This window comes from Sapajus apella, unplaced genomic scaffold, assembly GCF_009761245.1.
Source record: "Sapajus apella isolate SASKATOON/1434 unplaced genomic scaffold, GSC_monkey_1.0 scaffold4, whole genome shotgun sequence".
Lineage (NCBI taxonomy): Eukaryota > Metazoa > Chordata > Mammalia > Primates > Cebidae > Sapajus > Sapajus apella.
Genome location: NW_022436944.1, coordinates 2,446,584 through 2,462,052, shown reverse-complemented (window position 1 = coordinate 2,462,052; position 15,469 = coordinate 2,446,584). Strand labels below are relative to the sequence as shown.

Here is a 15,469-nt window from a genome sequence, read left to right as displayed (position 1 = left end):
AAAAGCCATTTATGGCAGACCCACAGCCTATATCATACTGAATGGGCAAAAACTGGAAGCATTCCCTTTGAAAACTGGACTAGGAAAGGGTGCCCTCTCTCACCATTCCTATTCAACATAATATAGGAAGTTCTAGCCAGAGCAGTCAGGCAAGAAAAAGAAATAAAGGGTATTCAATTAGGAAAAGAGGAAGTCAAATTATCTCTATTTGCAGATGACATGATTGTATGTTTAGAAGACCCCATTGTCTCAGCCCACAATCTCCTTAAGATGATAAGCAACTTCAGCAAAGTCTCAGGATACAAAATCATTGTGCAAAAAAATCACAAGTATTCCTATACACCAACAACAGACAAACAGAGAGCCAAACCATGAGCGAACTCCCATTCACAGTTGCCACTAAGAGAATAAAATACCTAGGAATACAACTAACAAAGGATGTGAAGGACCTCTTCAAGGAGAACTATAAACCAGTGCTCACAGAAATAAAAGAGGCCACAAACAGATGGAAAAACATTCCATGTTCATGGTTAGGAAGAATCAATATCGTGAAAATGGCCATACTGCCCAAAGTAATTTATAGATTCAATGCTATGCTCATCAAACTACAATTGGCCTTCTTCACAGAGCTGGAAAAAAATACCTTAAACTTTATTTGGAACCAAAAAAGAGCCCACATAGCCAAGACAATCATAAGCAAAAAGAACAAAGCTGGAGGCACCACACTACCTGACTTCAAACTACACTACAAGGCTACAGTGATCAAAACAGCATGGTACTGGTACTGAAACAGAGATATAGACCAATGGAATAGAACAGAGGCCTTGGAAATAACGTCACACATCCACAACCATCCACTCTTTGACAAACTTGACAAAAGCAATGGGGAAAGAATTCCCTGTTTAATAAATGGTGTTGGGAAAACTGGCTAGCCATGTATAGAAAGTGAAACTGGACCCCTTCCTTACACCTTATACAAAAATTATCTCCAGATGGATTAAAGATTTAAATATAGGACCTAACACCATAAAAACTAGAAGAAACCCTAGGCAAAACCATTCAGGACACATGCATAGGCAAGGACTTCATTACTAAATCACCAAAAGCAATGGCAATAGAAGCAAAATAGACAAATGGGATCTAATTAAACTCAGAGCTTCTACACAGCAAAAGAAACAAGCATTAGCATGAACTGGCAACCAACAGAATGGGAAAACATTTTTGCAAGCTACCCATCTGACAAAGGGCTAATATCCAGCATCTACAAAGAACTAAAACAAATTTGCAAGCAAAAAAACAACCCCATCAAAAAGTGGGCAAAGGATATGAACAGACACTTTTCAAAAGAAGACACTTATGTGGCCAACATATATGAAAAAATGTTCATCACTGGTCATTAGAGAAATGCAAATCAAAACCATCTCACAGCAGTTAGAATGGTGATCATTAAAAAATCTGCAGACAACAAATGCTGGAAGGGATGTGGAGAAATAGGAACACTTTTACACTGTTGGTGGGAGTGTAAATTAGTTCAACCATTGTGGAAGACAGTGTGGGGATTCCTCAAGGATCTAGAAATAGAAATCCCATTTGACTGAGCAATCTCATTACTGGGTATATACCCAAAGTATTATAAGTTGTTCTATTATAAAGCCATATGCACATGTATGTTCAATGCAACACTGTTTACAATAGCAAAGACCTGGAACCAACCCAAATGCCCATCAAGGATAGACTGGATAAAGAAAATGTGGCACATATACACCATGGAATACTATGCAGCCATAAAAATGGATGAGTTCATGTCCTTTGCAGAGACTTTGGTAAAGCTGGAAACCATCATTCTCAGCAAACTGACACAAGAACAGAAAACCAAACAGCACACACTGGAGTCTTGAGGGGTGGGGAGATTAGGAATGGATAACATTAGGAGAAATACCTAATGTAGGTGATGGGGGGATGGAGGCAGCAAACCACCATGGCATGTTTATAGCTATGTAACAGTCCTACAAGATCTGCATAGGTACTTCAGAACTGAAAGTAAAATAAAAAAGAAAATAAGTGTAAATCAAGGTGTCCAAGAAGAGAGATTTTCTTCATATATTTTGAGATAGTTGAAATCAAATGATAATTTATTCTAAATGATATTATAATTGATTTGAATAAAAGTGCTGATCATTTGAAATTATAACAGAACGTTATAAAACCAGTGTTATTAATTTGAGAACATGGTCTGTCTGACAAATTTACTCTGATATAATTAGATGACATAATGGTCAAACAAATGGAGGGAAGTAGTAAATGAAGCCTGTCTTAAATGTTGTAAAGCTTTTGATTTTTTTGTCTGATATAATTGGATTATTATGAATTCTTTATATTGAATAATTAAAAAAATAGTAAACCTTGTATCCAGAAATCCTTAAAAAGGGGTTGTGCATAGATAAACACAACTGTATGGCATCCTTTACAAGTCAATTTTTTGGCGAATTTGCACTTAGATAGATTTTTCTCTGAAAGGTTCCTTAGTTTTTATCAGATTCTCAGTGGGTCCCTTGATTCCCTCCAAATTAAGAAGCATTTGTGGAGTGGTATGTTGAAAATAGCATTCTGCTGGAATTGCAGCCCTAAGACTAGCTATACTCAGTACAGTCTTAGACTAATCATTTAATTTTTCTAAGCTTTAGTTCCTTCCTTGTAAAACTAGGAGATTTACTAAGGTCAATTCTCTCCCACAGACATATTCTCAGTTGACAAGTCCATCTTAAAGATTTTTACAACCTTCAATGGCCACAGGTTCAGTTTTCCAGCCTTTACAGTGTTAGCACTATTAAGAAATCTGAATCTTGCTGTTCAGTTTCCCTTGAAAAACATTAGTCTATTCTGGGCTCATATTACTGCACAGCAGGAAGCAGATCAGTGCTAATACATTTGGGCAGCCGAATGCACTGAGCATGTCCACAGCCCTCACCATGCCCTTCAGTCTCACACCTGCCTGCTCCACGAATTTACTGGCTTTCCTGTTCTGGAAGCATTTGATGTTGTCTCCTCGTTTATGCACAGTACACCTTTAAGCTAAGGAAATACAATGTACCAGATTGTTGGGAGGCAATATAGTGCTACGAATGGATGGCTTCAGTGCGCCTTTCCTGAAACAGTTCTGAGGCTCTCTGTGTTCCTATATGTACCCTCATTATGGAGGAAGATTTAACACTTTTTGCTAAAAACTATTTTTCTGCTTGGAGGTGATGCTGGAAACTGATCACCAACTTACATTGGGTGTCTTATGTGATACTCTTACACATTTGCCGTGAACCAATATTTTAGGATGTTATGTTACACCAAAGAGGATCTGAAATTATTGGAAAGTGTATAATAAAACTGCTCAGGCCCTGTATTTGCACAAGTAAAATGAAACTTGAAGTAATCGTACATCTCAAGTTACTTCATTGACTAGGTCAGGGATCTGCAAAATTTTCTGTAAAGAGACAGGAAATATTTGTTTGCTTTGCAGGCCATATTCATTATAAACACATAAGCCATAATAGACAACATATAAATCCATAAATGAATGATGATGGCTGTGTTTCACTAAAACCTTATTTAGAAATACAGGTAGATTTGGCTTGTGAGTTGTAATTTGCCAGCCCCTGAGCTAGATAATCATTAAAATATGGTGTCTGGTCTTAATATCCCTGAAGAACAATCACAAAGATTAAAAGAGGATGCTACTACAGGAGGTATTAGAGAAGAAGACCCACAGGAAAAGTGATCTGGGATTGCTTAACTTCACCAGGAGGAGGCTCTTGGGTGATATCATTTATGTTTGACATAGAAAATGATTTCTGGACAATAAAAGTGCTTAGATTTTAGTGTGAATTATTAGGACAGTTTGTGGACTGTCTCTGAAAAGTTGTAAAACTAGTATAAATTTTCATCTTTCTGAGTTGGCTTTCTATAGACATATGAACAGGATTATCTCTAGGCCCTGGGAGATAAACAACTAGAAATGTAAATTCAAGCAGAGTTTTACATTCACCATTGTTCATCTCCCACTGGACAGAAGCAAACCAACAATTCATATTTCTGATGTTGACATTAATACTTAGTACTTTCACATTCTTAGGAAGGGTTTTTTTTTTTAACCCTTTTCCAAATCTCTTAAATGCCCACGTGTTCTAAGTAGCATAGATGATTAACATCTAATGAATCTATTTGTATTGCATTTAATGATGGTGAAATGCTACATACATTTAAAATAACAGATATAATAGCTCACTTAACAGAATTATCCTAAAGATCTTTTGGAGTCCTGAGAATACATTTACTTGTTCTCTGAAGCTATCTGTACAGACTACTCTGATTTTGCGAAGAGAGAACTCAAGAGCATACACACACCTACATTTCATTAACTTTTTTGGTCGTGTTTCATGTGTCTCTAACCTTAAGGCAATAGCTACTGTAACTTTAGCTGGCTTTGGGCTACTATCTCCCTTATATCAAATAGATTCATAGAAAAATATAGTGACAGCATTGGCAGGGGATTGGAGGACATCTAATTCAAACCTCTCATATTTAGGATAGAGAAAGGAGAACCCTGGCTTGGATTTCAGTGCATCTGATGAAGAACTAGATTATTACACAAAAATAACTTTTTAAATTTTAGTTTTTGCTCAAAAAATTTTTATCAGGCAGCAAACTCAGGTTTCATAGATCTACATAAGATTTATTGTATTTAACCCATTTAAGTTTAAATACTCAATTCTTTTTTAGTTAAAACTATGTGAGAAGAAAGAATTGGTGGCTGGACTCTGGTCATTACAGCAGGTGATTCTTTTATTTTAACATGAGTTCTGTACTATGAGAGTTTATGCTATCCCGATAATGGAATACAATAAGAGCATGATAGTAGAGATTACCATCCCATGTCGTATGTTAAATATTCAATCTATCCTGTTGCAGTTTCATAGGGAAGGAGCAATAGGGAGACAAATGTGGTCACCGGGTCATACATATTACATGGTAAATAAAATTTAATAAAGAGCAAAGATGCTTTTTCCTGTTAGGAGGGACTAAATTTGAGCATAATTGCAAATTAAAATTTTATCTGAGAATATCTGTGTCTTACAGACATTCTATAATGAAGAAAAAATAATAAGCTATTTATTTTCTAGTATAAATCTTATTTTAAATCATGATGTATGTGTGTGTGTGTGTGTGTGTGTGTGCACAACAAAATAGGTATAATTACCTTACCTATTCCATTATATTTTACCATCTCTCACACATGTGATTAAAGTTGCTCCCTTTAAAGTATTGACATAGGGAGGCTTTGACACTTATTTCAGGGATTCCACATTTAACCAATTTTTTTTTGGAAAGCTTAACTTGTTTTTACCATACCAATTAGGTTTTAACTGTTTGTGTTTGTATGTGAACAATCAGTTTGTGTGAAAAATCAATTTTATTAAATTGGTCACTGCTTCAGCATGACGAGCATAAATAGCCTTTTCTAGTTTAATCATTTGGAATATACAGACTTGACCCTAAATAATTTTACCCTTAGGTGATTTTATGCTACTGATATCAAAGAAATATATTCTCATCTCTGAATGCAATTCCAAAAGAGGAGTTCCAAAACTTACAACAGCATCATATTTGGAGGACTGATTGATCTCCTTAAGATGAATTATGTCTGGTACACATAACATTAATGTTTTAAAAGGAAGCATGACTTACAGTAAAATGGACAGATCATAGTGTGCAGTTTAATAAGATTTGAAATGTGCATACACCTTTGTAACTTATACCCCATCCAAATATGGAACATCTCATCATCACAAGGTTTCTCCTGTCCATTATATCATTCCCTAAATTGAACCTCCACCCCTGGCCCCCTTCATGGCAACCCAGGCAACCACTGCTCTGATTTCTATCACCATAGTTTAGTTATTCCTCTTCCAGAATGCCATATAAATGGCATCATCACATATTCCCTCTATTGTGTCTGGCTTCTTTCCTGTAGAATGTTTTTTGAGGTTCATCCATGATGTTGCATGTATCAGCAGTTCATTTATTTTATTGCCGAGTATGAATGTTTTTATTATGACTTTTGTGAGTTAAAACTATGTGAGTAGAATGAATTACCTTCTTAGATGTTACAAAATAAGGCCACATTTGAGGATTTTCTCTTCCGCATAGGTCACTTCATTCCATAACTTATCCTATTACACAAAGTATATCTATGTAAACAAAATTATTCTAATCACAATGAAAACTAGTTCAAATATTTACTATAAGGAAAGACATTGTATCAGGGTATTAGGGACACATATATATATATATATATATGTGTATAATATTTATTTTTATTAAATACTTATTGGAAGCCTACTATATGGCATGATACCATAAGAATTTTCTCATGTTTTGAAATGATATATAAAAGCTGTAGAAGAAATGGAGCATTTGTAACTGATCTAAATCTCTATATTTATTTATAATTGATAACTACCAGTTTTAGTATTAATCTGTCACTTTATAGGCTGATGCAAATGAAAAAAGATTACTTGTGAAGATACAGGGTCTGAGAAAAGTGAGTTCCTATACACCATTTTTCAAAAACTGTCCTGGAGGCTTTCTTTGCTGCTTGTTCTTGAAAAATAGGCTCCATGGGGTTGAGGCATCATGGAGATTTTAATTAAGTTTTAATTAAATGTTTTCCATGGTTTTGCATAATAAGGAGATAGTATCAAATCTAATTCCTGAAAAATCTAACATATATCCTGGTAATCAACACATGAGGAAACTGTTAAGCATCCACATATAATTTAGTGCTATTTCTATTAAGTGCACTTTAAAAGGATAATCCTCACACAGTTTGTGAATGTCTTCATTAAAATTGCTGAACTCAGTAGAATACTCTAGGGAAGAAATTTTTTAAAAAAACTTCAAATTTTTGTTGGTTTGGTATACTGACAATTTAGTAATTTAGTGTCTCTGAAATTATTTTGTGTTTTTTATTTGCTAATTTGTAAAAGTATTACATAAGCACTTTTTTGTATTTTTAAATGTTGAAGGACATAGAAAGTCTTGCATCACTTTCAAATGTGTGAACATAGTAGGAGCTGCCTGAACTCTGTTTCTTTATAATTGGGGGTAATAATATATTAACACTATAGAATTGTAAGGTTTATCTGAGATAGGATCTCAAAAGTATTTCATTGTTGCACCTTGGGTAAAAGGAATACTTTAAGCCTTATATCCAAATGAAGTTATATGGGTAATTATAAACATTAACTAACAGGATTGAACGTGTAAAATATATCACAGTTCTTTCATTGCTTAATTTTTAATACATTGTAAGCCTTAAGCAATTGAAAGTGTCTTGTGCCCTTGACCTTCAAGGGACTAGTTTAAAAAACTTGTGACATGTAACAGAATCCAATTGACCAACATATTTTGAGTTTTAACTATTTGCTAAGGATTGTATTAAGTACTAAACATACAAAAATGAATAATGCAGGATTCCTCACTTCCTTTGCCTTATTTAGCTTTTCCCCTTTCTCCTTTTAGTTTTTCATTCAATAGGTATTTTTACTCCTAATTTTAAGGTCTACCTTTTAACTATAAATAGATTGGACTAGATGGTGTCTAAGTTTTCTTCCAATTATGCCTTTTAGATGTATGCTTTGAATACTAACATGGATATGTGCAAACATTGAGGCAGGTTTTGCTAAGAAATGCAGCAAGTTTGAAATTTGTTTATACCCAAGTCTGAGAAACTCGGCTTTGGAGTCAGACTGGCCTAGATACAAATATTTACCACTTGGGCAAGTACCAAATCTCTGAATTTTTCTCTGTGACATATTTTATAAAATGGGGCTATAAATACTACTTCCTTTATAAAGCATTATGAAGACTATAGGAAATAATGCATGTAAGAGACTTAAACAGGTGTGTTTGGAATATAACAAACTCAAAATAAGTGCTAGTCATTATTCCTCAGGTTGGTATGAATATAGGTAATTTACTTATCTGGAAAAATATTCCTAAGTATTCCCAAGTTAGGTAAAGTGTATTTTTCCTTATTTTACAAGAGAAGTTTAGCGAACTTTAGTGAGGATGACAAAATAAATGTATTTTCTGTCTATGCTAGTCATGTTCTTGTCAAGAACCACACCCTGAGATTCTTTGTTGGTGGCAGACTATTGCACAGTAGAATCATCTTACAGCTAGTATTTTCATTCCTCAGCACTGTACTCAAAACAACAGTTCTACCAGATGTTTGCTCAATGAGCAAATGATTGGCTGGATGAATGGATGAAAATGATTGCTGTTAATACACTAAATGTAAAACAAAATTTTGCCTGAGGCAATATTAGTAAATAGTTAATAGCAACAAGAATTTAGCTTTTACTACTTGTTGGTACTTTTCCATAATTTCCTAATCCTCTGTTTCTTACATTGATGCATCCATGTGGACAAAGGTGCAATATGGTGACTTCACAAAATGTGATCCAATCATATTTTTTACTTGTTTATAACAAGAATCCCAAGTACTAACTGCGGTAGTTAGCATTAATTTTCCTATTTTATTTTCGAAAAATGTGGGACCAGAAAAAAGTAGATAACCTAGTATGACAGACTGATTTTTAATCAAAATGTTACCCTGTTTCAGAGAGAGGTGCTTTTTTCCCAAAGTTCTAGTGTTGTCTCACATATTCATAGCCAAAGATGTCCTTATGAGTCTAAGATGCACTTTCCAGTAGTGCCCTGGAGCTCTTTCGCATTCTCATGTACCTGTTATGATTATGGAACCCCATTAAGAAGATTCCCTTTGAGATACTGAGATAAAAAATCCAGAGTATTTATCATTAGAAGTTATGACATTGGACCAAATCATGCTTCCCTTTCTGTACCTTTGATCTTAATGATCCAAGTTTGGGCCAGAAAGATATTATGCTCTTAGAACAGCTGCTGGGGTATAAAAGAGCATTTTTGAAAGGGATAGAGATTGTGAAATATGGATTGAAATCAGGGACAGTGAATTCAGCAGCTGTGTATAAAAGAAGCATTTTGATGTCTAGTATGGTAATACACCAATACTTATGGTCAGATAATTTTAATTAAACTTTAAAGTATTAAAAGTTAGAAGTATACATATTGTTTAGACTTTTCCCCTATATATTTTGTGTGTGGAGTCAGATGCAAAGTAGAAATATAATAAGGACCTAGAAAACTCCCAGTAGGAAAATCAGTTGAAATAATCCAGATGCTTCTACCATTTTAAAGGTCAAATCTGGTTTGCTCATAAAGCCCAGAGTAGTGTGAGAATAGATGTTTAATAAATCTTGGAATCTGGTAGTAGAAGAAAAGTGGTGAATTTACAGACCTTAAGCTTGGTTGCTTGGATTTTCACATTATGCCATCTAAGAGTGGAAAAGATTTCTTCCAGCTGTAAAATTGTGGGTTAAAAGAAATGTCACGCTTTAACTTTTTTTTTTCCTATTTAAATCCATATGCTCTGAATGTTAGCAGATTTTCAGACTTTAGCAACTGAAGGCTTTTTATTCATAGGACAGGCTTTGCAGGAACTACTATAGTGCAAATTCATCCCTATAACTCTTCTAAAATACATATATTTTTTCTTGGAGATACCAAATCTTGGATAGCAAGAATAATTTCATAGTGTCCTTCATAGCTTTGCTTTTTGTTTGAAAGATCCAGAAAGTGCAGAGGTTATGATGTATTGCTTTAGTGACACGAACACTTGTCCCTTAGGATTGACATTTCAGGAACTTTTTCATGTATTATAAAGCCACATGGAGAGAGTGTTTGAAAGTCACTGGATAGCTGACTTCACCCACAGGGAGAGTGACAGGGACCTGGAGTAAAGCCTTTTCAGTGAAAACCTTTAGGCATAATTAGATTATTCTAGCAGGTAGTGGATTCATGTCAATCCAGCCATCCCCAGAGGATGCTGAGGGCTACCAGCCGCACATGACAGCTTTCACTGGCTGGTTGCTGCTGAACTCCGAGTTAACTCCAGGGACCTTTTGAACTGCCTTCAGGGTATGGGCACAAGAATGCAGCAGGCTCAAGAGATTTTAAAGATTCCTTGTCTATATGAGTTGGCCCTGGGGATTCAGAGAGAAACTGAGATGGTGGCGGTAATTCTAGGGCACTGTGAAATGTAAGCTATTTATGAAATACTGATGCAACATATAATGAGCTCTTTTTGTATTAGTGCATTAGTGTGCCAATCCTGGCATAATAAACACAAAATATTTATGAAATGCTGAACTGACACGTATTGAAATAAACAAAATATGTTATAGGTTAGTTGGGTTTACATCATCTTTGAACATTGTTATTATGGGAAGCATGGTTTTAAAGGAACAATTCAATTACATAATTAATCATTAGTTCTCTTATGCACTAATATTTAGAGGAATTTTGTGACAAACATGTTAGTTGCTTACTCATTACCTATTTTCTTCTGTTGTTGCTTAGCCCAAGACAGTGTAAGCGTTTCATGAACTTCCTGTTCCCTGCTTTCTCAGCTATGAGATCCCATTGTGACCAATGAAATCTAAGGTCCAAGGGCTATGGTAGTTCTTGGAATAGCCTTTACTTTCTTGGTGAAAATGAACACACATCTTTGGCTTAGCCAATGTTGTCCTCTTTGCTTTCATTGTTCTGTTTGTTCTTTCATTTAGAAGTTGAATTAATGAGTACAACTCCCTTCTACTTCTGGCTATGGGAGGTAAATAAACTCTTAGTTATTTAAAACATTTTAAAGTCATGATTGCAAAGTGGCTGCTACAACTTTAGGTCTCACATTTTTTCCCAGGTTAAAAACAAAGCTCATCATGACTGACATCTATTTAGATGTCATTGACCATAACTGGTTCACATGGCTAGAAAAGCAGGGCATAGACATAGAAAGTGCCTGTATCCCTGTTGTCTTCATTTAGTAGGTGAATCTATGAATTCAACTGCCTGCCTCTGAACTTTCATTATTTGTTTAAAGCATTGTAATAATATTGTATGCTATTTGCAGCTGAACATGTGACAAAATAAGTAGAATTTGGATGGAGGAGAATATTTGAAAGTTAGGAGGAGTATGACTGAAGGATGAGCTAACGAGTAGATTGCCTTGTCTTAAGTGGATCGACCGTTCTCTGAAGTAGTGGAAAGTCAGCTACTAAATGCATAAAATGCTTTATCATAAAACGAAAGTCTATTCTAGCATTATTATAAATATTAATAAAATTACTAGCTAAAACATTTTGCTAGTCCATTTATTATGTTTTTCTAAAAGCATTTTCTCAACCAGGATTTAGGAAACACTTCTAACTACGTATACAACTCTCATATAGACAAACTAGCAGAAGATAGAGAATAAATAACCCAAAATGCTAATCTTAAAATCTCTGTGTTTGTATTTACCAACCAGGAAATACTTTACAGCATATCTACTTGCTCTGAACTGATTTGAAGGGCCCCAGGGCTGTAGCAGTAAGGTTAATTTGTTCATGGATTGTTAATTTTTAATTACATGTGACTTGGTCTGTAGTAACCCACCATTTATAAAGAAATTGTTTTCTGTTTACATTTAGATAAGATACATTGATAAGTAACAATTAGAGAATATATTTTTACACATCTGACCTTAAGGGTTTGTATTGTTCTTTAAAACTGATTATTATAAGGTGTTTGAAGCAAGATTTGGCCTAAAGTCCAATGAATTTGAAATACCTCACTAGATCGAAGAAGTGATTTCACTAGAAATGGCAAATTTCTTGTCTAATAAGCTACTGTCCTAAGTTAAAAAAAAATCAATCTGTTGTATCAAAATGCTTTTTCTTACATTCAGATTCACACTGGTGACTATTTTATTATTACAGGGGAGCCCAATGTGAGTGAGATGTTACAAATACTAACAGTGAAGAAATCTGGTTCTCTTAAGTCTATGTTTTTGGCTGAAGCTACAGAGTTTCCCAGTGGTGTCTGTTATAAAGTAACATGCAGGACTTGGCAGCAAGTTAGAGATAACAAGACTTCTGTCCCAAAGACTGTCCAAGCCACATGCTAAATTTTGCCCTTCTGTCACCAGTCTCCTCCGTCCCATGTCAGAGTCAAATTTGGAAACTGGTGACATTGGAAGTACTTGCTATGCCTGGCAGAACAAAACCCAAAGGTCTTATTGTTCATGACAGTTCGGATGTACTTGAACAGTAATTACTGTTCATATGGAGTTCTTTGTGGTGTTCTTCTGTTTCATGAGTTTTTGTCTTCCTTTAGATGTTCCCAGTGTACAGGGTACTGAATATTAGAAGCAGCAAGAAATGGCACAAATTATTTTTTAAATATTATTTTATGTGAAAGTCAAAGAATGCTAGTACAAATCTAACATTTGATGGACTATGTTTGTTGCATATTAACCAACTAGGTAAGGCTAAATAATACAGAATTAATAACTATATATCAAATAAATAGATTTAACACTTTAGTTTTATAAGTATATAATTGAAAACATCACATTGAAAGTTATCAATTTATACATAATATAAATGAATCTCAGAAATAAAATGTTAAATAAAAGAAGCCAGACACAAAAAAGTACATACAGTGTGATTCCATTTACATAAAGCTCAAAAACAGGCAAAACTAGTATGTGTTCTAAAACATTAGGGTGGTGATTATGCCTGTCGTAGTACTTGAAAGTGGGACAAAGTAGGGGCTTCTGAAATGTAACATTCTCTTTCTTGCTCTAGCTAAAGGTTACATGATACGTATATTATGAAAATTTATCCAGCTGCATATTGAAAATTTGTATACTTTTCTGTTTGAATATCATTCTTCAATTGAAAAAGTAAAAGAAGAATTAACTCTAAGTAAAATGACAGTTATTTTGGAAAAAATACACAAACCCACAAAAGAATTACTTTTCAACAGAATTCAGATCTATTATCAATGATAATGTTAATTATTTATGGAACATAACTGGGTTAGACATGGTTCTAAGTGTTTGAATTACCTTACTTTCTTTAGTGATTACACCATTTTAGAGGTGTTGATTATTCTGTTTGTTAAAGAGGAATTGGGATTTGGGATTTAGAGAAATTAAGCAGCTTGCTCAAGGCCACATCTCAAGTTAGGGGTTGTATGTAAATTTGAATATTTATTTGTTTAACCTCAACAAAGAGGAGAAGCTTTCACCCTGGGCCACATGCTTCTACTTACTATCACAGTTGCACATTGAGACAAATTAATTTCAGACTCTGGCCTGGATTTTCATTTTGAGGATGGGTATTTTCTTTTTAGACTGAAGTTTCCATTTCCATGATAATCAATGATTGTTATTATAAACAAACTTTATCCTCAGTCTGTACTGGGCATTTATATAGCTGAAGAGGGAATCCAATATAAAGCAGCAATAGTAGTTTACAACTAAAGTTTGGAAAGACCAAAAGATTAGAAGATAATCCCCATGGGTGAAGTTGGAGATATTTTGATTGGCAACCTCATATTTATTTTTTTATTATTTTAGGAAGCTGCTTCCTAATCTTGGCCTTTGTACTTCTAAACCTTGTGGTTGAGAGAGAGAAAAAAAAAGGAAGGTGGTAACATAAAATTCCATAAACTTAAGAACAGTGATTTTTAATTTATTAGGGCTATATTGTGTAATTAGATTTTACGAACCAGGTAGTCTAATGGACTACATTTTATTTCTCATTAGAAAATTGATTTCTTTTCACTGGCCATACACATGTCCTGGTGAAGGAGTAAATGCTAGGGAAAAAGGGATGTAAGGTAGGTGGGTCTGTACCTTGGGGGAGATAGGCATTAACTTTTGTGCAAATCAGAATTACAAGGTAAAAGAAGTGAAGCATTAATGCTGTATAGTTTGAAAAGCACTGCTTCATCTAATTTTACCCTCATGATTCTGAGATTAGTATTATTGTTATGTCCATTTTATAGATTAGGAATCTGAGGCTCAAAGAGGCCACTTAGCACAAATGCATTTACCCAGTAGGTAACGGACTGTGGGAATGAAGGGGAGGAAAATTAATTTTTGCTAGATAAACTAGGAAGGCTTTAGAAAGAAATCCATGATTAGGTGCTTCAGGAACAAGTCAAATTTAAACACAAGAAAGTAAGGGGAAGGGCATTGTGGTTTGAATGAGCTGTGAGAACTCAAAGCCTAAAAGCAGGAGAAAGTATGTCTGTTCTGGTCTATGGTCAGGCATCCACTGTGGGTGAAAAACAGCTTTCAGAGCCATTGTAGTTCGGCTGGCAGTAAATTTTTTTGTGATGACCTCATGGAGGCCTGGTTCTGTAGGCTGTAGACAGACTCTTGTGTGTGTGAGAAAACACCAATGTTGTGGATGGGTGCAATAAGTGAAGAGATAGAAGAAAAGAAACCAGGTAGTGAGTTATGACAGTAGTGTAATGTGAGCTCCAATTAGGATGAAGCGGTAGAAACAGGAAGAGAAAAGGTAGAGGGAAGATTGAAGGGCATGCCAGTGGTCATCTTTTTCTAAGGAGGCCTAGTACTTCTGCCTTTATAGAACTATCTGTTTGATTACCATCACAGAGGAATCTTGAAAAATCTCAAAGAATTTTCATTATAACTCCATTGACTCACTATTTTGGGAAAATAGGGTAAATTTATTAAAATTACAGCAAGAATAAATATACTTTTCACTTATTCAAATTATTTTTTTATTTTACATTGATACATTATGAAATACAAGTTTGAATCACGAAGCTTTGGCTTTTGCAGGTTTCGAAGTAAATATGACTTGCTGTATCACACACAGTTATGACTTCCTACATTTCTAGCTTGAGCACCTGGCATATTTGATACTCAGAGCAGATTTTTAAAAATATCCTCTCCTCTATATAACAAGATTACTTTTTAGTAATAGGGTAATGTAAATAATGTTATTACTTTTTGATTTGTTCTTTACGTTTAAAACAACAATGAAATTGAGTACATTTTAATTTTAAGGTTTAATTCAAATATTTAAAATTGTTATACAAATGCAGTAAAATTCATAGTAAGAAACTGTAAATGTTGCATGTATCATTTCATTAATTTAAACATAAATAAAATTCTATGTAGGCCCATAGGATGACAGAATTAAGGTAATTTAAGTTCTGATTCTTCTTTACAAAAACTGCACTACCATTGCTTATTTTGAAACAGATAGTACTACATGTGTTAGAGACACAAATTGCAGCTAAAGCAAGCTTAAATGATTCTGAACTATTATAAAACTTACAATTGTTGGCTGGACAGGGTGGCTGATGCCCATGGTCCCAGCACTTTGGGAGGCTGAGTTGTGTGAATAAAGCATAGAAATTTGGAGGACAACCAACATACGACTAACTTCCACTTATCTCTGATAAGTCAAACTTCCACTTACCTCTAATAAGTCACTCCAACATACAGCTAACT

General features: G+C 34.5%; 1 protein-coding gene and 1 long non-coding RNA gene across 9 annotated transcripts in view; both read left to right on the top strand.

Moving 5' to 3' along the window:
- LOC116538657 (EGF-like and EMI domain-containing protein 1) overlaps positions 1 to 15,469 on the top strand; it is a 624,824-nt gene that overhangs the window by 110,256 nt on the left and 499,099 nt on the right. For 2 of the 8 annotated variants that reach the window (XR_004263741.1, XM_032261154.1), the window contains one exon: positions 13,556 to 15,469. This exon is cut by the window's right edge and continues 572 nt beyond it. The exons of the other annotated variants lie outside the window; for them this stretch is intronic. The gene's annotated coding sequence lies outside the window, so the exon portion shown is untranslated. The remainder of the gene's footprint in view (positions 1 to 13,555) is intronic. 8 annotated transcript variants of the gene reach the window in all.
- The window catches only part of LOC116538690, a 24,500-nt gene continuing 19,966 nt past the window's right edge, over positions 10,936 to 15,469 (top strand). The window contains exon 1 of the long non-coding RNA XR_004263747.1: positions 10,936 to 10,947. This is a non-coding gene — a long non-coding RNA (uncharacterized LOC116538690). The remainder of the gene's footprint in view (positions 10,948 to 15,469) is intronic.